This window comes from Canis lupus, chromosome 9 (assembly GCF_003254725.2).
Source record: "Canis lupus dingo isolate Sandy chromosome 9, ASM325472v2, whole genome shotgun sequence".
NCBI lineage: Eukaryota > Metazoa > Chordata > Mammalia > Carnivora > Canidae > Canis > Canis lupus.
In genome coordinates this window covers 24218676-24241969 of record NC_064251.1, presented here as the reverse complement: position 1 = coordinate 24241969, position 23294 = coordinate 24218676, and the positions used below count along the sequence as shown (strand labels likewise).

Sequence of the window (23294 nt, the reverse complement as noted above, 5' to 3'; positions counted from 1 at the left end):
AATCTGACTCTTGGTTTCAGCTCAGGTGTTGATCTCAGGGTCATGACTAGAGCCCCATTTTGGGTTCCATGTTGGATATACAGCCTACTTAAAAAAAAAAAAAAGAAAAAGAAAAAGAAATGTGTGGGCAGCCCGGGTGGCTCAGCGGTTTGGCGCCTACCTTTGGCCCAGGGTGTGATCCTGGAAACCCAGGATCGAGTCCCACATCAGGCTCCCTGTGTGCAGCCTGCTTCTCCCTCTGCCTGTGTCTCTGCCTCTCTCTCTCTCTCTGTGTCTCTCTCATGAATAAATAAAGAAAATCCTTTAAAAAAAAAAAAGAAAGAAAGAAAAAGAAATTACAGTTCTAAGAAATAATCCGAATATTTCATTATTTGGAGTGACGTAACAATGGAGCTTAGAAAATAATCCTAGAGGTAGACACAATAATTTTAAATATTTTCTAGGAAGCCCATATGGCTTCTGCCTCAGTTCATGGCATTGCTGGTAAAATAAACGTTTCACAGAAGCAATAGAATATGTTTTAGGTATTCTACTATTTCAGCTGAATCAAACTTTGGTTTCTCATGCAAAATATAAAGGTTGCCAAAACCGGTTAGGTCCAGGATATGATGAATTGCAACAAATTTGTCAAAGATTTTGGATATAATTGTTGTAGAGGAAGTTGACTATCCAAACATCTGACATTCTTAGGTAATCTGGTTTTATATTAACAGGAATATATAATTTCATTATGTATATTTATAATCTATCTACATTACAAGGACAGGGTAATGGGTAAAACATGAGAGCAACTAGGTTGTTCTCTATTAATTGTTTCAAGGTAGGACATCATCCTCTGAACAAGCAAATAGATATTGCAACAGTATTTATCTAGGATAAGACATTCTTAAATATTCAGGCTTTAAAAAATCTAATTGACGTGTCTTGTTATACACTAGCATTTACTGCTGCTTTGTATAAAACTATAATTGTTTTTATTTTTTGCATTCATTAAAAATTTTTTAAATTCAAGCACAACAGCGTTTTATTATTTTCAGGTGTACAGTACAATGATTAAATATTTCTGTACATTACTCAGTGTTCATAACGATAAATGTACTTTTTTCCCCCTTATCTCTTACCAAGTTTTTCTTTTTTTAAGATTTTATTTATTTTTTAATGAGAGACAGATAAAGAGAGAGAGAGGCAGAGACACAGAGGAGAAGCAGGCTCCATGCAGGAGGCCCGAAGAGGACTCGATCCCCGGATGCCAGGATCACGCCCTGGCCAAAGCGAGGCGCCAAACTGCTGAACCACCCAGGGATTTCCCCCCCCCCACCACCAAATTTTATTGGTGAGCAAAGTACATAAATGTGGGATACACATTTCAGTTCTCTGAAGGTATATTCTTAATTTTTCTTTTTTAAAATTTAATTAACTAGCATATAGTGTGTTATTGGCTTCTACAATTATAATTGTTTTCTATAAATTATATAACTAAGAAATGTAATGGAGTAATGGCACGTAGGTTTAACAAAGGAAATAGCAAAGAATGTACTTGCTCAACAGCGACCCCTGCTGGTTGAATTAGAGTATAGTTCCTGACTTAAAAAATTAAAAGATCTCTTTCAGCTTTATAGAACACAAAATTTAGTGAGTACTTTGGTAGAGAATATTAGTTATCCATTCTCCTAGTGTAACAGAATTCCCAACATTTAGTTAGCACATGGCTGTATGTAAAGACAACTTTATTTCTCCTGCAGCTATATAAAGCCAAGTCACTGAGTTCTGGCCAATGGGTTAGAAGAGAAAATTATGTGTGCGATTTCATAAGTGTCATTTAAAAAATTTTTTTAAATTTATTCATGAGAGACACACACAGAGAGAGAAGAGACACAGTCAGAGGGAGAAGCAGGCTCCATGCAGGAAGCCTGATGTGGGACTCAATCCCAGGACCCCAGGATCACGCCCTGAGCCAAAGGCAGACACTCAACCACTGAGCCAGCCAGGGGCCATATTAAATTTCTTGTTAAAGAAAAGCTGTAATTACTAGGTTTTCACCATCATGCAATTTTATCTGTATATATATCATATTTTTTAAACAGCTTTAAATGGTATAATTCACTAACCATAAAATTCACTGGTTTTAAGTGTACATTCAATAATTTTTAGTAAACCTGTAAGGCTGTACAACCATCACTTCATTTTTAAATTTTCATCACCCCAAAAATATCCTTCATGCCTGTTTGCTATCCATCCATTTGCTTATACCCAACCTTAAGCAACCACTAATTGCCTTTCTTTTTGTACAGATTTTCCTTTTCTGGACATTAAAAAAAATGGAAACATAAAACATGTCATCTTTTATATCTGGCTTCCTTTATTCTGCATATTTTAAAAACTCATCATGTTGTAGCATGCACCAGTCATTCCTTTTATACTGTTGAATAGTATTCCAGTTTATGAAATGCCATATTTTGTTTATTCATTCCCAGCTGGCAAGCATCTAGATTGCTATATTTTTTTTACTATCATGAATAATGCTTCTATAATTATTCTAAATAAGTCTTGGTTGAAATAAGTTTTCAGTTCTTTTTTTTTTTTTTTTAAAGATTTATTTATTCATGAGAGACACAGAGGAAGAGACATAGGCAGAAGGAGAAGCAGGCTCCTCGCAGAGAGCATGATGTGTGACTTGATCCTGGATCCTGGGATCAGGCCCTGAGCCAAAGGCAGACACTTAACCACTGAGCCACCCAGGCATCCCAGGTTTTCATTTCTTTTTTTTTTTTTTTAAAGATTTTATTTATTCATAGAGACACAGAGAGAGAGGCAGAGACACAGGCAGAGGGAGAAGCAGGCTCCATGCAGGGAGCCCCATGTGGAACTCAATTCAGGGTCTCCAGGATCATGCCCTGGGCTGCAGGCGGCGCTAAACCGCTGCGCCACCGGGGCTGCCCCCAGGTTTTCATTTCTTATGTACAGAATCTAAGATAGAGAATTGCTGGGTTGTGTTATAGGTTGTTTATTTTACACTTTTTTTTTTGTTATTTAAAAAAGATTTTATTTATTTATTTGAGCGAGAGCGCATGTGCACATGTGTGGCAGAAAGAGGCAAGAGGGAGTGGGAGAGAGAATCTCCAGCAGACTCCCTGCTGACAGTGGAGATGCTGACCTCAGTCTCAAGATCCTGAGATCATGACCCCAGGCGAAACCATGAGTCAGACACTTAACCAACCTAGCCACGCAGAAGCCCCAAGATTTTTTTTAAGTAAATTCTACATCCAACATAGGGCTCGAACTCACAACCCTGAGATCAAGAGTTGTGTGATCTACCAACTGGGCCAGTCAAGCACCTCAGTTTATTTTAAACTTTCAAAGAAACCAATAAATTGTTTTCCATTTTCCATTCCCACCAGCAATGTATGAGAGTTCCAGTGTGTCCATATTTTACCATCACTTGTTGTTGTCTAGCTGTTTAACTTTGGCCAATTGGTATACCATGGTTTCAATTTGCTTTTCTGTAATTACTAATGTTAGTGAGCACCTTTTAATGTTAGTCAAATGACTTCTTTGGTGAAATACGTATTCAAATCACTTGTCCATTTATGTGGGTTGTCTTCTTACCATTGAGATTTAGCAGTTCTTTATATATTCAAGGACTTTGAATATATATACAGACCCATCATGGACTATATGATCTGCAAATATTTTCTCCCATTCTGTGGGTTGTGTCTTCTACTTCTTGATGGTATCTTTTGAAGGACAAATGTTTTTAATTTTGATAAAGTTCAATTCACCTTTAAAAAAATCAATCATGCTTTTGATGTTACATACATGTAATCCCTACTTTTTGAAAGTCTGTGTTATGCCACTTTCCTTTTTTTTTTTTAAAGATTTTATTTATTTATTCATGAGACACACAGAGAGAGAGAGGCAGAGACACAGGCAGAGGGAGATGTACGCTCCGCTCCGTGCAGGGAGCCCGACGCGGCACTCAATCCCAGGACTCCAGGATCACGCCCTGGGCCAAAGGCAGGTGCTAAACCGCTGAGCCACCCAGGAATCCCCTAATACACTGGTACTGTTTTTTAACTGAAAACCAAATGATATCTGAAGAGGATTTTCACTTTTATGAAAAAAGGTAAGAAGCAAAAATAGTGTTCAGGGTTTTACAAGTGAGCCATTAGAGAGGCAGAGTAAACCGAGAACAGTGAGAGTAGCACTACCAAGCTCCCTTCCCATGAACCATGCTCAGTATCTCAGTATCAAGCTACCACAGCTTTTAATTGTGTCTGTGAGCATTTGTGCTTTATCTTGATTTATTTTGTGGATCTATCAGCAAGATGTATCTCAAGGTATAAGGAAAGCTGAAGAGACATTACTTTTTGGTTCTAGGAATGCTCAAGAAAAATTTTTTTAAAAGATTACTTCTTATAGAGAGATCATGCAGAGTAAGAAAGAGCACAAGCAGGGGGAGAGAGAAGCTGACTCCCCACTGAGCAGGGAGCCTGACCAGGACCCTGGGATCATGACCTGAGCCAAAGGCAGACGCTTAACCAACTGAGCCACCCAGGTAGGTGCACCTCAAGTTTCCATATAGATTAACAGAACCGCTTCTTCGCTTTGCACCATTTCAGCTTACAAAGTTTCACAGGGATGCTCTACTTTCAGATAGCAGGGGAAAACCTGTATATGAATCTGTCTAACCAATGGTCATAAAGCTTATCTGCTATGTTTCATTCCAGAAGTTTTATAGCTTTAGTTCTTACATTTAAGTATATGATCCATTTTGAGTTATTTTTCATACATATGGTTGGAAGTAAAGACCAAAGTTCATCTTCTACCCTGCAGATATCCAATTGTTTCAATACCATTTGTTTAAAAGACTATTCTTTTCCCACTGAATTGCCGCTATTGAAACCTTTATCAAAAATCAACTGGCCACAAAAAAAAAAAAAAATCAACTGGCCACAAATGTAAACATTTATTCTTAGATTCTCAATACTGTTCCATTACTTCGTAGGTCTATCTTTATGCCAATAACTGTCTTGATTACCATAGCTTAATGTTATTTTGAAATCAGTAAGTGAACTCCTCTGTGTTCATTTTGCAGCATTTCCATATAAATTTTATTATTTTTAAAAAGATTTCATTTATTCACAAAGACAGAGAGAGAGAGAGAGAGAGAGAGAGGCAGAGACACAGGCAGAGGGAGAAGCAGGCACCACACAGGGAGCCCGACGTGGGACTCGATCCTGGGTCTCCAGGATCACACCCTGGGCTGCAGGCAGCGCTAAACCGCCGTGCCACCGGGGCTGCCCCCATATAAATTTTAGAACCACCTTGCCAATTTCTACAAAAAAGCCTGCTGGGGCAGCCCGGGTGGCTCGGCGGTTTAGCACCACCTTCAGCCCAGGGCGTGATCCTAGAGACCCAGGACCGAGTCCCACATCGAGCTCCCTACATGGAGCCTGCTTTGCCCTCTGCCCGTGTCTCTGCCTCTCTCTCTCTGTCTCTCATGAATAAATAAATAAAATCTTTAAAAGAAAAAAAAAGCCTGCTGAGATTTTGAGAGATTGCATTGATTCCATAGATCAATTTGGAGAAAACTGCCATCTTAATATTGGGTCTTCCAAACCATGAACTTGGAATTTCTAATTATCTTTTAGGTCTTCTTTAATTTCTCTTGGCAATGTTTCATAATTTTCAGTGTATACGTCTTATTTTTCCCCAAGTATTTTATTATTTTTAATACTATGAATCAAAATGAATTTTTTAAGATTTGAGAAAGAGAGCGCGTGCTCAAACCAAGGAGAGCACAAGCAGGGGGAGAGGCAGAGGGAGAGGAAGAGAATCTCACGCAGATGAGTGCAATCCCATGCCCCTAAGATCATGACCTGAGCCGAAACCAATAGTTTGACACTTTAACTGAGCTATCTAGGTGCCCCAAACTGAATTCTTAATTTTATTCTAGATGGTTCAAGGCTAGTACATATGTAGTATATCTTCTATTCATTTATGTTCAACCTATCTGTGACTTTGAATTTAAAGTGTGCCTCTTCTACACAGCATAAAGTTGAATCTTGTTTTTTAAAAAAATCTAGTCTGACAATCTATGCCTTTTAAGTATACAAGTCATTCACATTCTATTGTAATTATTTAGTGGGATATGTCTCATTTTGCTGTTTGTTTTATGTATGTCTCATGTCTTTTTTTTTTAAGATTATTTATTTATTTATTCATGAGAGATACAGAGACATAGGCAGAGGGAGAAGCAGGCTCCAAGCAGGGAGCCCGAAGTGGGACCCGATCCTGGGACTCCAGGATCATGCCCTGAGCCAAAGGCAGATAGATGCTCAACCGCTGAGCCACCCAGGCGTCCCTTGTCTCATGTCTTTTGTTCTTCTTTTACTATCTTCTTTTAAGTTGGTATTCTCTAGTGTATCACTGTAATTTTTTTGTTTAAAAAAATATCACAATCTATTTTAGATTAGTACTAAACCTGGTAACATATAAAAACTTTGCTCCAAAAGAAATCTATTTCCCCCCTCCTCCTTTTTGCTATTATCATGCTGCATATGTATCTTTTTTTAAAGACTCATTTTGGAGACAGCGAGTGAGAGAGAGAGGAGAGAGAACGCATGTACACATGCACGGAGAGGCTGAGAGAAAAGGAAAGAGAAACCAGCAGACTCTGCTGAGCTCAGAGCCTGATGCAGAGCTTGATCTCATGACCTGAGCCAAAACCAAGAGTCGGACAAACGCTTAACTGACTGTGCCGGCCAGGGGCCCACTATATATTTATCTTAAAAGCCCAATGATTAAAAAAAAAAAAAAAAGCCCAATGATAGAGTTTTATGATTGTGTCACACAAGTGTCTTTGAATTCAGTTGAACTAATATAAGAGAAAAATTTTATAGCCTTCAATATTTACTCTGGTAATTAACTTTTACAGTGCTTTTCCTTCAAGTTACCATTTGGAACTGTATCCTTTCAGGTTGAAGGACTGCCTTTAGGATTTCATGTAAAGCTGTATTTCATGTCTACTAACAACAAATTCTCTGTGTTTGCTATTCTGGGAATGTTTCTATTTTGCCTGTATTTTTCAGTAATAGCTTTGCTGGATATAGAATTCACTTAAATTATTTTTGAAGGGAAATTCACATAAAATGTACCATTTTAAGGTACAATTCAATGGCATTTAGTATCTGCAATGTTATGCAAACTGCCACATCTACTTCAAAGTTCTTGTTCCCCTAGAAGACTCAGTCTTCCTTAAGTAATCATTCCCAAGACCTACCACCCCATATCCTCCCATTCACAGATTTAGCCAACTGTTATTCTCCTTTCTGTCACTGCAGGTTCCCCTATTCTGGATATCTCACATAAACAGAATCATTCAATGTGACCGTTTATGTTTGGCTTATTTCATTTTTTATAACATTTTTGAGGTTTATCTATATAGTACCATACGTCAGTAATCCATTCCATTTTGACTGAATAATCTTCTGTTGTATGGATATATCAAATGTTGTTTATCCATTCATCTGTTAATGGACACTTGGATTGCTTCTACATTTGCCCATTGTGAATATTGCTTCTATAAACATTATTTGTGCACAAATACTTTTATGAATTTTTTAAAAAGATTTTATTTATTCATGAGAGACAGAAGAGAGGCAGAGACATAGGCAGAGGGAGAAGCAGACTCCCTGCAGGCAGCCTGATGTGGAACTCAATCCCAGAACCCCAGGATCACACCCCGAGCCAAAGGCAGACCAACCTCTGAGTCACCCAGGCGTCTCTGAATATTTGTTTTCAATTCTTTTGGTATCTAAACATCTATGAGTGGAATTTCTGGATTGTACGGTACTTCTAACTTTTTAAGGAACTACCAAAGTGCTTTCCACAGTAACTAACTGCACCAATTTACATTGCTACCAACAAGGTAAAAGTTTCCAATTTCTTTTTTTTTTTTTTTTAATTTATTTATGATAGTCACACAGAGAGAGAGAGAGACAGAGACATAGGCAGAGGGAGAAGAGGGCTCCATGTACCGGGAGCCCGACGTGGGATTCGATCCCGGGTCTCCAGGATCGCGCCCTGGGCCAAAGGCAGGCGCCAAACCGCTGCGCCACGCAGGGATCCCCCAATTTCTCCACATCAGGGGCACTTGGGCGGCAAAATCAGTGAGAAGCCTGTGACTCTTGATCTCGGGCTCATGAGTTTGAGCCCCACGCTGGGTGGAGTTTACTTAAAAAGAAACACAAATTTCTCCACATCATAGGTAATACTTATTTTCCCATTTTTGCTATTTTTAATTATACTCATCCTAGTGGGTATAAAGTGCTATTTCATTAGTTTTGATTTGCCTTTCTCTAAGGGCTAATGATTTTTATTTAGGGCTAATGATTTTGAGCATATTTTCATATGTGTTGGCCTTTCATATATCTTCTTCAAGGAAATGTCTGTTCAAGTCCTTTGACTTTTGTAAAAAAAACTGGGTTGTTTCATTGTAATGGCTTTGTAAGGGTTCTTTATATTCTGGATATAAATATATCTGTTCTCAGGTATGATTTACAAATAATTTCTCTCATTCTTCAGGATTTTTCAGTTTCTTGAGTGTCCTTTGATGTGAATATAAAATTTTTTTTTTAAAAAGATTTTATTTATTTATTTATTTATGGGGGGGGTGTAGGCAGAGACACAGGCAAAGGGAGAAGCTGGCTCCATGCAGGGAGCCAATGTGGGACTCAATCCCGGGACTCCAGGATCATGCCCTGGGCATGAAGGCAGGTGTTAAACCACTGAGCCATCTGGGGATCCCCTGAATATAAAATTCTTTTTTTTCTTTAAAGATTTTTATTTATTTATTCATGACAGATGCACAGAGAGAGAGAGGCAGAGACACAGGCAGAGGGAGAAGCAGGGAGCCTGATGTGTGACTTGATCTCAGGACTCCAGGATCGCGCTCTGGGCCAAAGGCAGGCACTAAACCGCTGAGCCACCCAGGGATCCCCTGAATATAAAATTCTTAATAATTTTTACTCTCTATACTTTGACTTGTTACCCAACTGCTTTCTTGCTTCCATGGCTTCTGGTGAAAAGTCAGCTGCTATTCATATCGCTGTTCCCTCACATACACCATGAATTTTTACTTCCCAGATTTTTTCTTTGTATCTTGATTTAAACAGTTCAATTCAAGTGTGCCCAGGTGTAGATTTCTTTGTATTAGTCCTACTCACTCAGATTTTTGGATGTGTAGATACATGCTTTTCATCAAATTTGGGAAATTTTCAGCTATTATTTCTTCAAATATTTTTTTCCGACTCTCTCATCTCCCGTCTCCAACTATATGTATTGTTGGTACAGCTGATGTCCCATAATTCCTGAGGTTCCGTTCATTTTGTTTCATTCTTTTCTTCAAGTTGGATCATTTTTTTAAAAAAATTTTTTTAATTTATTTTTATGATAGAGAGAGAGAGGGAGAGGCAGAGACATAGGCAGAGGGAGAAGCAGGCTCCATGCACTGGGAGCCCGACGTGGGATTCGATCCGGGGTCTCCAGGATCGCACCGTGGGCCAAAGGCAGGCGCTAAACCGCTGCGCCACCCAGGGATCCCAGTTGGATCATTTCTACTGCTCTGTCTTTAAATTCATGGATTCTCATTCTGTGTGATCTCCAATTTGATTTTGAGTTCCTCCACTAGTAATTTTTTCAGTTATTCTACTTTTCAACTTCAGAATTTCCATTTGATTTTTTTATAATTTTATTTCTTTATTGACATTGTCTATTTGAGTCACTGTCATCATACTCTCCTTTAATTACTTAAATCTGATTTCCTCTAATCTTTTTTAAAAGTAGGCTCCAAGACCAGTATGGAGTTCAACACAGGGCTTCAACTCATGATCTTAAAATTAAGACCTGAGCTGAGACCAAGAGTCAGATGCTTAACCAAGCCATCCAGGCATTGCTCCTTTAGTCTTTAAACATGTTTATATTAGCTGCTTTGAAAGTGATAATTAGTCTCTTTTAGCTGCTTATGATAAAATATGGTAAGAAATACACTACAGAAAGAACTGTTTAGGGGCACCTGGGTGGCTCAGCGGTTGAGCATCTGCCTTTTGCTCAGGTCCTGATCCCAGGATCCTGGGATTGAGTCCTACATCAGGCTCCTTATGGGGAGCCTGCTTCTCCCTCTGCCTATGTCTCTTTCTGTGTGTGTGTGTGTGTGTGTGTGTGTGTGTGTGTGTGTGTCTCATAAATAAATAAAATCTTAAAAAAGGAAAAAAGAAAGAAAGAACTGTTTAGTTTTCAAGAAAAAATATTAGAAGACATATAGAGGGCCTAGATCTTACTATACTGGAAAATAAAACTATTTCTCATCTTCTGTCTCTCAAGCCATAAGATTCTCAAAATAAGAACTATCTACAGGGTAAATACCAGATAAAATAATGTGGCTGTTAAGTTGCTTTGAGAAACCTCAGAAAATCTTAAAGCCATGCCTAGTTGACTCTCTCAATTAGACAAGAATTCCTCTAAGAAACTTAAGGGAATTATGTCACAACAGCCTGACACAACCAAACTAGAGAGAGGCCTGTCTTAAAATGAGTTATAATACAGCTTTTGGGATGGAGAATAACAAATCAGATTCATAGAAAAATCCTAGAAATTTTATTATTTATTTTTTTAAGATTTTATTTATTTTAGAAAGTGTGTGCATGAGTGAGGGGAGGAGAAGGAGAGGGACAAGCAGACTCTGCGCTGAGCATGTAGCCCAAAACAGGGATCCATCTTACGACTGATCTGAGACCATGACCCAAGCCAAAACCAAGAGTCAGATGCCCAACCAACTGAGCCACCCAGGTGTCCCAAAAATTCTAGAAATTTTAAAGGAAGATGTTCCAGCTGGATTAAAAGGGACAGAGGTTTTTCAAAAAAGAAGAGCAGCCTCTGGGAATCCAAATTTCTCTAGGAAGGAAGTACACTAAGAAAGATATTTAGCTTCATAAGACATTACTAAGTAGAAGGAGAGACCTCTCAGAAAGCAGCATTAATAGCCCAGAATGTGGTACCAAGAATCACAGAGAAAAACAGATTCAGGAACCATTCCCAGGAAGCAGAATTGGGCCCAAGTCCAGCCACATTTCCTGCTTCTGGAGTAGATGACCCTGACATGTGCCCATCTAGATTTTAGAACTGATGGGAACCAACAACTGCTATGTGCCTCCTGTTAGCTCCCCATTATTATTATTATTATTATTATTTTTTTTTTTTTTAGGGAGAATGTCTATTGCCATTATTCTATCCCTGTGACAACAATGTATATTGTGTGCATGGTGTAAATGACTTTTCTTTTTAGTTCATAGGTCTCTGGATCAAGGGGAACTGCACATGAGGACCACTGGGAGCAGATATTTTGCATGTGATAAGAATGTGAATCACTGGAGTCAAAGTGGAAACCATGGTAGAAACTCATAATCACAGCTTTCTTTTTTTTTTCTTTTTTTTAGATTTTATTTATTTATTATTCATGAGACACACACACACACACACACAAAGAGAGAGAGAGAGAGAGAGGCAGAGACACTGACAGAGGGAGAAGCAGGCTCCATGCAGGGAGCCCAACATGGGACTTGATCCCAGGTCTCTGGGATCATACCCCAGGCCGAAGGTGGCACTAAACCGCTGAGCTACCTGGGCTGCCCATAATGACACCTTTCAATAAATCTTAACTCCTTCTGGCAATGACCTTTTGCAATGGGATTTTGCTATACCTCTCTTCATAAGGTAGTCTGGTTTCCCACCCTCTGCATCTGAGTTGACATGGTGACTTAATTTTACCAAAACAATGTGATGGAAGTAACACTGTATGATTCCCAAGGTTGAGCCTTACAAAACACTGAAGCTTTATCCTCTTGAAACACTCATGCCACCATGTAAGAAAAAGTCCAGGCTAGGTTTCCGAATGATGATATACCATGTGGAAAAATAAGTACCAGCTGACAGTGATACCCAGGCGTCCGACTGTGAGGCTCTTAGACACTCATGCCCCAGTCAAGCCACCATATAGCTGCAGTCTCATAAATAACTTTTCCAGCAACCAGCAGAAGTCCTGCCAAGCTGAATAATTGTTTTAATTTTAGAGTGGTTGATAACAGCAAAAGCTACAAAAACAGGCTCTTTAATGTTTACAACTCATGATCATAGATGAGGGTAAAACTTGAGACATACAAAGGTAGTCCAACACAGACCAAATATTTTGGTGAGAGGAAAATTTTAGGGAGAGATTAGGAATGAAATTTCAGGGGGTGGCTGGGTGGCTCTGTCTGTTGAGCATCTGACTCTTGGTTTTGGCTCAGGTTATAATCTTATGGTCGTGGATTGAGACCCACATCAGGCTCTGTGCTGAGCACAGAGTCTGCTTCAGATCCTCTCTGTCCCTCCCACTCACTCTCTCTCTCAAATAAATAAATAAATGGTTTTAAAAAAATGAAATTTGAAGCTGGTTCAGTCAGTAGAGCATGCAACTCCTGATCTTGGACTCGAGTTCAAGCTCCATGTTGGGAGCAGAGATTACTTAAAAATAAACATATTTTAAAAAATAATAAAGAACTCTTCCTCTACTTAAAAAAAAAAAGAATTTTCATAAAGAAATCCAGAGTTAAAGCTACATAAAATTTTCTCTTCACTATTTTTTTCCTATAAGTAATTTTTACTGATTATGCCATTTCTTCATTCAACTACCACCAGATGTTTTTCCGACTGGCTTTCTTTCCAGAACCTAAGAGGAAAAACATTTTTGTATGGCTAAATAAACCTAAAATAAAATAAGTTTACAATCCTTCCGCCTAACATCTCATCCCTATTAGGAATATAATTGCATTTTAAATGAAAACTACTGTCAGTGCATTACCATGTCATGAGTAAATTTATCATAAGAAAGAAATTCCTAGATTAAAAATACTAAGGAAGGGATACACTTAGAAAACAGACACATTACTTAATAGGTCAAACTTTCTGCTTTGGATACCTTTTAATATCTGACTCAACATTCTGAGCTTTCTTTTATCCTGATTTCTATCCTAATTACTAACCAAAATCTATATCCACTAACAATTCATTGCTCTCAGTATAAAATAAGTAGGCACCTTTATTCTGTTTTCTGTTGATTATTACTTTCACTTACTCAGTTTTAACTATCCCAAGCAACATTTTTGAGCCCTGAGGACTCCATGAATTTTGATGACCCACTGGGTAGGACTGGAAATCATTTTGGATGCTGCTCAATCCAGGAAATCTTCCATGTCCTACTGAAAACTTTTTTTTTTTTTTTTTGAGGTTATAAAGTAAAAGGAAAGAACTAAAAACTCAAAGTAGCAATATAATTACTTGTCCTTCACTCCCCTCCTCCTTCACTTTCCCTAGCACCGCCTCATCTCTGTAAACACTGAAAAACTAAGAGCAGGGCAGCCCCGGTGGCTCAGCGGTTTAGTGCTGCCTTCAGTCCGGGGCCTGATCCTGGAGACCCTGGATCAACTCCCACGTCAGACTCCCTGCATGGGATGGGGCCTGCTTCTCCCTCTGCCTGTGTCTCTGCCTCTCTTTCTATCTCTTATGAATAAATAAATAAATATCTTTAAAAAAATAAAAACAAATAAAAAAATAAAACACTAAGAGCAGATACAGCCGGCAATAATGGGATTTGACTCAGGATTAGCAAATATTTACCTCTAATCTTGTATTCCAATGCCCAGGGGTTGGTAAATCAAGGGAAAGTAGAGTTTGATTTCCTCATTTACAAATTCTAGTCAATGTGCCAGAAACTGAAAACTGGCAGAAGCTGTGGAATTTTCCAAGACATATGTCAGATAGTAATTTTACAATTCACTCACAAACACACATTCTAAATCATCTTACTGTTATGGAAATATTTCCAAAGCAGTATTTTAACATAGCCATGGTATTTATTTGTAGAAAAAGCATTCCCTTGTTTTAGGTAACATAAGAAACAAATAAAGTACACAGCATCCTAGATATCCTGACTGCATGTCAGAAACTATATTTAAATTTAAAAGGAACCAAGAGAAACAATGCTAAATTAGAACAAAGACTCTTTAAAGCAGAAGTGAAGAAATAACTTTGTAAGAAAATCATTAAGGGAAAGTGATACCAAGTTAATAGACCAAAGAAATCTATTAGACTTCCTACGCCGTGATATGAGTAAGACAATGGTGCTATTATGAACATGACAACTAAACAAAGAATGCATGATACAGCTAGATATTTGGCTAGAATTAATTAACTGATAAATATCTGGAAAGAGGTCTCTACAATATGCCATATAATTTCACTGAATTTTTATATTAAAAGAGTAAAAAAAATGAAAAAAAAAAACAATGAAGACAAAGGGCTTTGGAAAAACAGCAGAGTCCTCCTTATCCCTACATCCTACAGAATCTTCTAGTAGGTTCTGGTATTTGCCTTTCTTTTTCTAAATATGCTTGACTTGTCAAATTTAGATATTATTTACTGACACCCTTCTGTGAAATACAAGTATTTAGCTTCAGCATCTTAACCCCCCATCCTCCACATCCCATGTAATTTTTTCAGTCTTTGTTTAAATCAAGAGGAATTATGAAAGGATTGGAGAGATACTAGTCAGTACTCAGTCAAGTAGAACAGTTAAGATCATGCACTTCTTCTCTACAAATCAATGACTACCTCATTTTTTTTCGTTTTCTATGTATTTTTAGCTTTCACTCAAAAGCTCCAACATCTGTTATATGTCTATCAGTATTTCCCATATGCTCAAATATATCAGATTCTGTCTTTTTCCTGCATCTGTATCTTCCCCAAACTGTTCTTTCTTCTGCTTCACTCTGTTGGGGGATGCTCTGAACTGGCTACACAGCTGTCATCTTGGGCTCATCCTTAGCTCTTCTCTTTGAATCCTACTTCTTGAACCTGATTTCTTCTCCCTTTCTATTTAAGGGCAACTTATGAACAAAAAAGAGTTCATGAGAACTACAATTTTGGAGTCACTTGCAGGTCTAAAAATATCTTTATTCTAAATTCACATTTGATTGATAATTTAGCTGGCAATAAAATTATACGTAGGAAATCTTTCCCGATGAAGACATATGAAGACACAACTTGATCCTGTTTCTTTTTTTTTTTTTAATTTTTTATTTATTTATGATAGTCACAGAGAGAGAAGAGAGAGAGGCAGAGACATAGGCAGAGGGAGAAGCAGGCTCCATGCACCGGGAGCCCGACGTGGGATTCGATCCCGGGTCTTCAGGATTGCGCCCTGGGCCAAAGGCAGGCGCCAAACCGCTGAGCCACTCAGGGATCCCTTGATCCTGTTTCTATGTCCCTATGCTACTACTATGTAAATGCCATTCTTATGGGTCCTTTGAATGTAACCTCTAGCTACTCTTTCTGGATGCTTTTAGTAAAGTCTCTATATCTCCAGTTTACTAAATTTCATAATCAAGTTTCTTGGGTCTTTGTCTTTTTTTACTATTCTAAAGCTTTTTCAATTTACAAATCTATTGACTTGGAAAATGCTTTGGAGGGACGGGTGGCTCCCGTCCTTTGGAGGTCCTTTGGAGGACTGGGTGGCTCAGTCCTTTGGAGTCCTTTGGAGGACTGGGTGGCTCAGTGGTTGAGCACCTCCCTTAGGCCCAGGGCGTGATCCTGGAGTCCCGGGATCCAGTCCCCATCGGGCTCTCTGCAGGGAATCTGCTTCTCTCTGCCTGTGTCTCTGCCTTTCTCTAGGTGTCTCATGAATAAATAAATAAAATCTTTAAAAAAAATGCTTTGGAGATTTTTTGGGCATCATTTCTCACTATTTTCTCTGTCCTTTAATATTTGGGTTTCTATTAGTCAATTATTGGACCTCCTAGTCTATCTTTAATTTTAAAATGTATTTTTCGGGCATCCCCCATGGTGCAGCGTTTCGCGCAGCCTGCAGCCTGGGGTGTGATCCTGGAGACCTGGGATGGAGTCCCACATCGGGCTCCCTGCATGGAGCCTGCTTCTCTCTCTTCCTGTGTCTCTGCCTCTCTCTCTCTCTCTCTCTCTGTGTCTCTATGAATAAATAAATAAAAATTTTTTAAAAAATGTATTTTTCTCTGGGGGCACCTGGGTGGCTCAGTCAGTTAAGCATCTGCCTTTGGCTCAGGTCATGATCCCAGGATCCTGGGCTCCCTGCTTTTCGGGGAGCCTGCTTCTCCCTCTGCCCTTCTCCCTCATGCATGCATGCACATATGTTCTCTCTCTCACATGCTCTTTCTCTCTCAAAATCTTTAAAAAAATTATTTTCTATTTCCCTCATTTAATCTTTTTGTTCTAATTCCTAGGAAATTGCTTCAACTTTACCTACAATCCTTCCACTATTGGTGGGGGTATAATTATATTTTATTTATAAAGGTTTTTTATTTGTTCAAAGATTTTTCAAAATAACATCCTGTTCTTTTGAAGACACATTTCATTTCTTAGAGATTCCCCGTCCACCCCAGTTTTCTACCCTTGCTCTCTCTGCCTTTTCTCTTATTTGTTTGGCTTCTCATTTTATTTTAAAATATTTACTTATTTATTTTGAGGGAGAGAGCACACATGCAGGGGGAGAGGCAGAGGAAGAGTCGTAAGCAGACTCTGTGCTGAGCATAGAGGCCAATGTGGGGCTTGATCTCATGACCCTGAGTTTACAATCTGAACCAAAAACCAAGAGTTGGCTGCTCAACCGACTATGCCACCCAGGCACTCCTGGCTTCTTATTTTAGAGGCTTTCCTCAACTGTTTTGTTATTCCTTGGCTGTCCATTCCTATTCATGACCTTAAGAAGCTAAATGGAAGCTCATTTTTATTTCAAAGACCCACCAGTCTGTATGCAGATTTTCATTTAATTCCTTGGCTCCAAACCCCTATCCTCTTCATGCATCTGATGTTCCTGGATCCAGAACCCTCAGCTTCCATTTTCTTGGAGAAAAAAATCCCCAGTTTCCTAGAGGAGGAAGAGGTAGTTTGTATGATTCAATCACTTCATAAGATTTTCAAATGTTACCTATTTTTTTTAACATTATCTACTTTTAATCTCAAGTCTCGTCCTTATCTTTTCAGAGATATTTTGCTACCACATGTTGAGTCTCTGGGGAGGTTGTGTTGGGTAAATTCATTTGCTTGTCCCTGTAGACAATGCAGGGTGTACCTTCCTCCATTTGGCTGAATCACTTAACACTCTTCTGTGTGTTTTGTTTTTTTCTAAAAAATAGTTGAAATTTTGTATCTATGGTGGTTTCTAATTCTTCCACTCATTTTTGTCACTGGGGTCTAATGCCTCTTTGTATTCCTTTATGGTAATTTTAGTGCTATTTGAAGAGTAAAGGAAATACACGTACTCTCAGTCAAACCCCATGTTTGATCAAAATTTTCATACTAATTTTAGACATTGTGGATAAAATCATTAAGAATATTTACTAAACTGGTGGAGACCACAAAACTCATTAGGATAAATAGTATCTTTGTTAACAGAATCAGGATTCAATGATTTCTAAAGGATAGTAGTATCAGGAAGAAACTCATAAGGGATAAGTTAAAACATCTTTCATTAAAAAAAAAAAAATCTTTCATTTAGATTAAGCAATTACCATTTACATAAATACAAAGCAGGAAACCTAGTTTCACAAAAACTTAGTTTCAGTTTACTATGAGTCATTTATGTGACTTGTTATATAACAAATTTTAAAAGAAAAACTATAATCTTAGGATACATTAATGGGAATCATGAAGACTAGATCAAGCGAGAAAACTACCCTACTGTATATATTAAATGGTTGTCAAGAACTCTAATGTCACAGTTGAGAAACAAAACTGACTAAATACCATTTAGAAGATGGATTCTAGGATATTGAGAGGTTCCAAACTAAGTCTTAGGGAAAATGGTAACAATAAGAGGAATATTCAAAGTCTTGAATGGAAGAACATTACAGTTGCTATAGAATATCTGAAGAATTGTCCTTCAGAATCAAGTAGTTCTATTATTACTCCAGATAGCCAGCCTAGAAGAATGAAGGCAGTTTGTATTAAGACAAACATGAGGACGCCTGGGTGGCTCAGTGGTTGAGCATCCGCCTTTGGCTCAGGTCGTGGTCCTGGGATTGAGTCCCCATGGGGAGCCTGCTTCTCTTCTCCCTCTGTGTCTCTGCCTCTCTGTGTCTCTCATGAATAAATAAATAAAATCTTTTAAAAAGACAAATATGGTTTAAGTGGCACCAGGGTGGCTCAGTCACTTAAGCATCGGACTTGATTTCAGCTCAGATCATGATCTCAGGGTCCTGAGATTGAGCCCCCTACCCTCACCCCATTGGGCTCTGCCCTTAGCACCAGAGTCTGCTTAAAATTCTCCCCCTCTCTCGTCCCCTTCCCCATGCATGCATGTGTGCTCATGTACATGTGCTCTCTCAAAATAAATGAGGAAGGAAGGAAGAAGGAAAGAAGGAAAGAAAGAAAAAAAATTTCTCCAGGACAGAACATTAGGGGCACAAAACAAACCTCAATAAATTCAGTAAGATAGACATTACTAAGTATCTTCCTTGATCACAATGGTATTCCGGCATGTGTTTTCCAACACCATCAAGCAATTCCCCAATCCTAAACTGACACTAACTGGGTATCCTACAAATTTAACTCAATTCTGACACTACCAGGAGACAATATCATATCCTACAGGTTGAGGGCTTAGTCCCACAAGAATCCCCACTTGAGATGCCAACTGCAAACCTAGGCTATTACCTGTGATTTAGACCAACTAGCTATAAATTGGTAGTTTGCATGATCCCCTCCTCAGGTTCAATTTATTTGCTCAATAGGCTCACAGAACCCAGAGAAACATTAGCTTGCATTTGCCAATTTATTATAAGGATACAGATGAACAGTCAGATGAAAAGGTACATAGGATGGGGTCCAAAAGGGTTCTGAGCACAGGAGCTACCCTCCCCATAAGAAATGGGGTGTGCCACCCTCCTTGTATTTGATGCCATCAACATGGAAGATTTCTGAACCTCATCATTTTGAGTTTCATGGAAGCTTCATTACATAGGCATGACTGCTTAAATTACTGGCCATCCGTGAGTGATTCAACTCCCAGCCCCTCGACCCTCCTCCCCATAGGTAGGGTTTAGGGGAGTAGAGGAATGAGACTGAAAGTTCCAACCTTCTAGTCATGGTTGGTTTCCTTGGCAACTAGCCTACATCCTTAGAGGCTCACTAGAGGCTTTCCAAAAGTCACTTTATTAACACAAATTCAGGTGTGGTTGAAAGGGGTTTGTTAGGAGTAACAAGATGCCATTTTATGTTTATGGCTCTAAACTGAGGACAAAAGATCAAATACTATAGCAAAAGAAATCTCTCTCTTTTTTTAAGATTTTATTTATTTACTTGACAGAGAGTGAGAACACAGCAGGGGGAACGGCAGAGGGAGAGGGAAAAGCATGTTCCCCACTGAGCAAAAAGCCCAATGTGGGGCTTGATCCCAAGATCCTGGGATCATGACCTGAGCTGAAGGCAGAACCTTAACAGACTCAGCCACCCAGGCACCCAACAAAGGAAGTTTCCATTGTTCTTATCATTTAGGAAATTCCAAGTTTTGGGAGTTGTGAGCTGAGAACTGTGGACAAAGACCAAAATACTTATTAATAAATAAGTAATCACACAGAGAGAGGCAGAGACATAGAAGGAAAAGCAGGCTCCCCATGGGGAGCCTGATGCAGGACTCAATCCCAGGATCCCAGGATCATGACCTGAGCCAAATGCAGATGCTCAACCACTGAGCCACCCAGGCACCCCTCAAATAAATAAAATTATAAGTGAAAAGGAAACATTACAAATGATGCCAAAGATATACAAAGTATCATGAGACTACTATGAATTATACCTTGACAACCTGGACTACCTAAAAGAAATGAGTAAATTCCTAGAAAGGTGATAACCTACTGCTAAAGTAATTAAACAAGGCTCTAATGCTTTGGTATGGAAATTACAATCTGGGGAGCCTCTCTAGGCAAACCAAACTTTAAGCCGGAGTCAAAGCACTGGAATCTGAAAAAAAAAAAAAATCAAAACACAAGATCGATCTCAAATAAGGCAACCATTTAAAAGACAGCCAATTAGGGATTCCCTGGGTGGCTCAGTGGTTTAGCGCTTGCCTTAGGGCCAAGGCATGATCCTGGAGTCCCGGAATCAAGTCCTGCATCAGGCTCCCAGCATGGAGCCTGCTTCTCTCTGTTTGTGTCTCTGCCTCTCTCTCTGTCTCTCATGAATAAATAAAAAAAATCTTAAAAAAAAAGATAGCCAATCAAGTAATTTCTTTACTTTTCTTCTATATCTTATCTATAAAAACCTTGCTGCTAGTCTTGTGGGTGGAGTACTCCTAAAATATCATCTGGGTTGGCACTCTGTGATTTGAGTCAGTTTGCTCAAATAAACTACTCAAAATTTTAATGTGCATCAGTTTATTTTTTTTACCATTTCCACGACTGAATCATAAAAAAGTAGAAAATCTGAACATACCAGTAACTAGTAAGGAGACTGAATTGGTAACTAAAAACCTCCTCCAAAATAAAAGCCCCAAACCAGATGGTTTCACTGGTAAATTCCAGGAAGCATTTTTTTTTAAAAGATTTTTATTTATTGGGCAGCCCCGGTGGCACAGCGGTTTAGTGCCGCCTACAGCCCAGGCATGATCCTGGAGACCCTGGATCGAGTCCCGCATCGGGACCGTTTTATTTATTTATTCATAGAGACAGAGAGAGAGAGGCAGAGACACAGGCAGAGGAAGAAGCAGGCTCCATGCAGGGAGCCCGACGCGGGACTCAATCCCGGTACTCCAGGATTGAGCCCTGGACCAAAGGTGGGCGCCAAACCACTGAGCCACCCAGGGATCCCTCCAGGAAACATTTAAAGAATTAATGCAAATCATTCTCAAACTCTTCCCAACAAACTGAAGAGGAGAAAACACTCCCAAAACTATTTCATGAAGCCTATATTATCCAGTTACCAAAGCCAGATATGCAAACTACAAGAAAACCATAGGCCAATAACCCTGATGAGTAGATACAAAAATTCAACAAAATAATTGCAAACCAAATTCAACAGCACACTAAAAGAATCATATACCATAATCAAGTAGGATTTATCCCTGGGATGCAATGATAATTCAACATACCATCAGTCACTGTGATATACAACATTAATATGCCACATTAATAGAACGAAAGATAATGGGATCCCTGGGTGGCGCAGCGGTTTGGCGCCTGCCTTTGGCCCAGGGCGTGATCCTGGAGACCCGGGATCGAATCCCACGTCGGGCTCCCGATACATGGAGCCTGCTTCTCCCTCTGCCTGTGTCTCTGCCTCTCTCTCTCTCTCTCTCTCTCTGTGTGACTATCATAAAAAAAAAAAAAAAAAAAAAAACAAAAAAAAAAACGAAAGATAAAATTACAGGTTGCCTGGGTGGCTCAGTCGGTTAGGTAGATAACTCTTGATTTTGGCTCAGCTCATGGTCTCCAGGTCCTGGGATCAAGCCATGTGCCAGGCTCCGTACTCAGCAGGGAGTTGGCCTGAGGATTCTCTCTGCCCCTTCCCCTAGTTGCTCTCTCTCTCTCTCTCTCTCGCTCTCTCTCCAATAAATAAATAAATATTTTTCAAAAAGATAAAAATATGATTAGCCTCAACAAATATAGAAAAAACACTGGACAAAATTCAACATCCTTTCATGATAAAAACTCAACAAATCAGACAGACAGAATATGCTTCAACATAATGAAGAACACATATGACAAGCCCACAGCTAATACCATAATCAATAATGAACAGTTGAAAGGTTTTCCTCTAAAATAAAAAGACAAGGGCCTCCACTCTCACCACTCCTATTCTGCATAGTACCAGAGTAACTAAGCAAGAAAAATAACAAAACAAAAGGAAGTAAAAGTGTCTCTGTTTGCAGATGACATGATCTTACATATAGAAAATCTTAAAAACTCCAAAGTAACCCTAACCCTGTTAGAACTAAACAAACAAATTCACTGAAGTTGTAGTTACAAAATCAACATACAAAAATCAATTGCATTTCTATACACTAACAAACTAGCTGAAAAATAATCCCATTTACAACATCAAAAATAATACTTAGCAATAAATTTAACCACGGAGGTGAAAGATCTGTAGGCTAAAATCTATAAGACACTGATGAAAAAAAATGAAGAACACAAATAGAAAGAAAACCCATGTTCATGAATTGTAAGAATTTCAGAGTTAAAATGTCCATACTACCCAAAGTGATCTATAGATTGAATACGATCCCTATCAAAATTCCAATGGCATTCGTTCACAGAAATAGAAAAAATAATCCTAAAATATATATGGAACTACAAATGATTCCAAATAGCCAAAGCAATTGTGAGAAAGAACAAAGCTAGAGTCATCACTTTTCCTGATTTGAAACCATATTACTAAGTTATAGTAATCAAAACAGTATGGCACTGGCATAAAATCAGACACATATACCAATGGAACAGAATCAAGTGCCTAGAAATAAACATGCATATATGATGTTCAACTAATACTTGAAAAGGACTCAAGGATATGCGAAGGGGGATAAGATAGTCTCTTTAATAAATGGTGTCAGGGAAACTGGATATTCACATGCAAAAAATGAAGCTGGACCTCTAACTTACAATGCTGGGAAAAATTAACTCAAAATAGATTAAAGACTGAAATAAATAATAACCAAAACTACAAAACTCCAACAAGAAAATATAGTCAAGATGCTCCTTAATATTGGTCTTGGCAATGATTTTTTGGATAGGACACCAAAAGCATAAGCAAGGAAGGTAAAAATTAACATATGGGGCTCATCAGGGTACCTGGGTGGCTTAGTTAAGTTTGACTCTTGATTTCCACTCTGGTCATGATCTCAGGGTTGTGAGATTGAGCCTCGCACTGGGCCCCAGGCTGGGTGTGGAATCTGCTTAAGGTTCTCTCTTTCCAAAAAAAAAAAAAAAAAGGTTCTCTCTTTTCCCTCTCCCTCTGCCACACATTTCCCTCCCCGCCCCTGCTCAGGTACACATGCTCTCTCTCTCTCTCTCAAAATCAAAACAAAGGAAAAACAAAAATAGGTGGGACTACATCAAACTAAAAAGCTTCCAGGGGCACCTGGCTGGGCAGTCAGTAGAGCATACAACTCTTGATCTCAGGGTCATGAGTTCAAGCCCTACATTAGGCATAAAGCTTACTTATTTAAAAAAAAC

The 23294-nt window shown here is 38.8% G+C and overlaps 1 protein-coding gene across 8 annotated transcripts in view; it reads right to left on the bottom strand.

The window, feature by feature from the left end:
- The window catches only part of FBXL20 (F-box and leucine rich repeat protein 20), a 114533-nt gene that overhangs the window by 60725 nt on the left and 30514 nt on the right, over positions 1-23294 (bottom strand). The window contains exon 2 of one of the 8 annotated variants that reach the window (XM_049114722.1): positions 16870-16993. The exons of the other annotated variants lie outside the window; for them this stretch is intronic. The gene's annotated coding sequence lies outside the window, so the exon portion shown is untranslated. The remainder of the gene's footprint in view (positions 1-16869; positions 16994-23294) is intronic. 8 annotated transcript variants of the gene reach the window in all.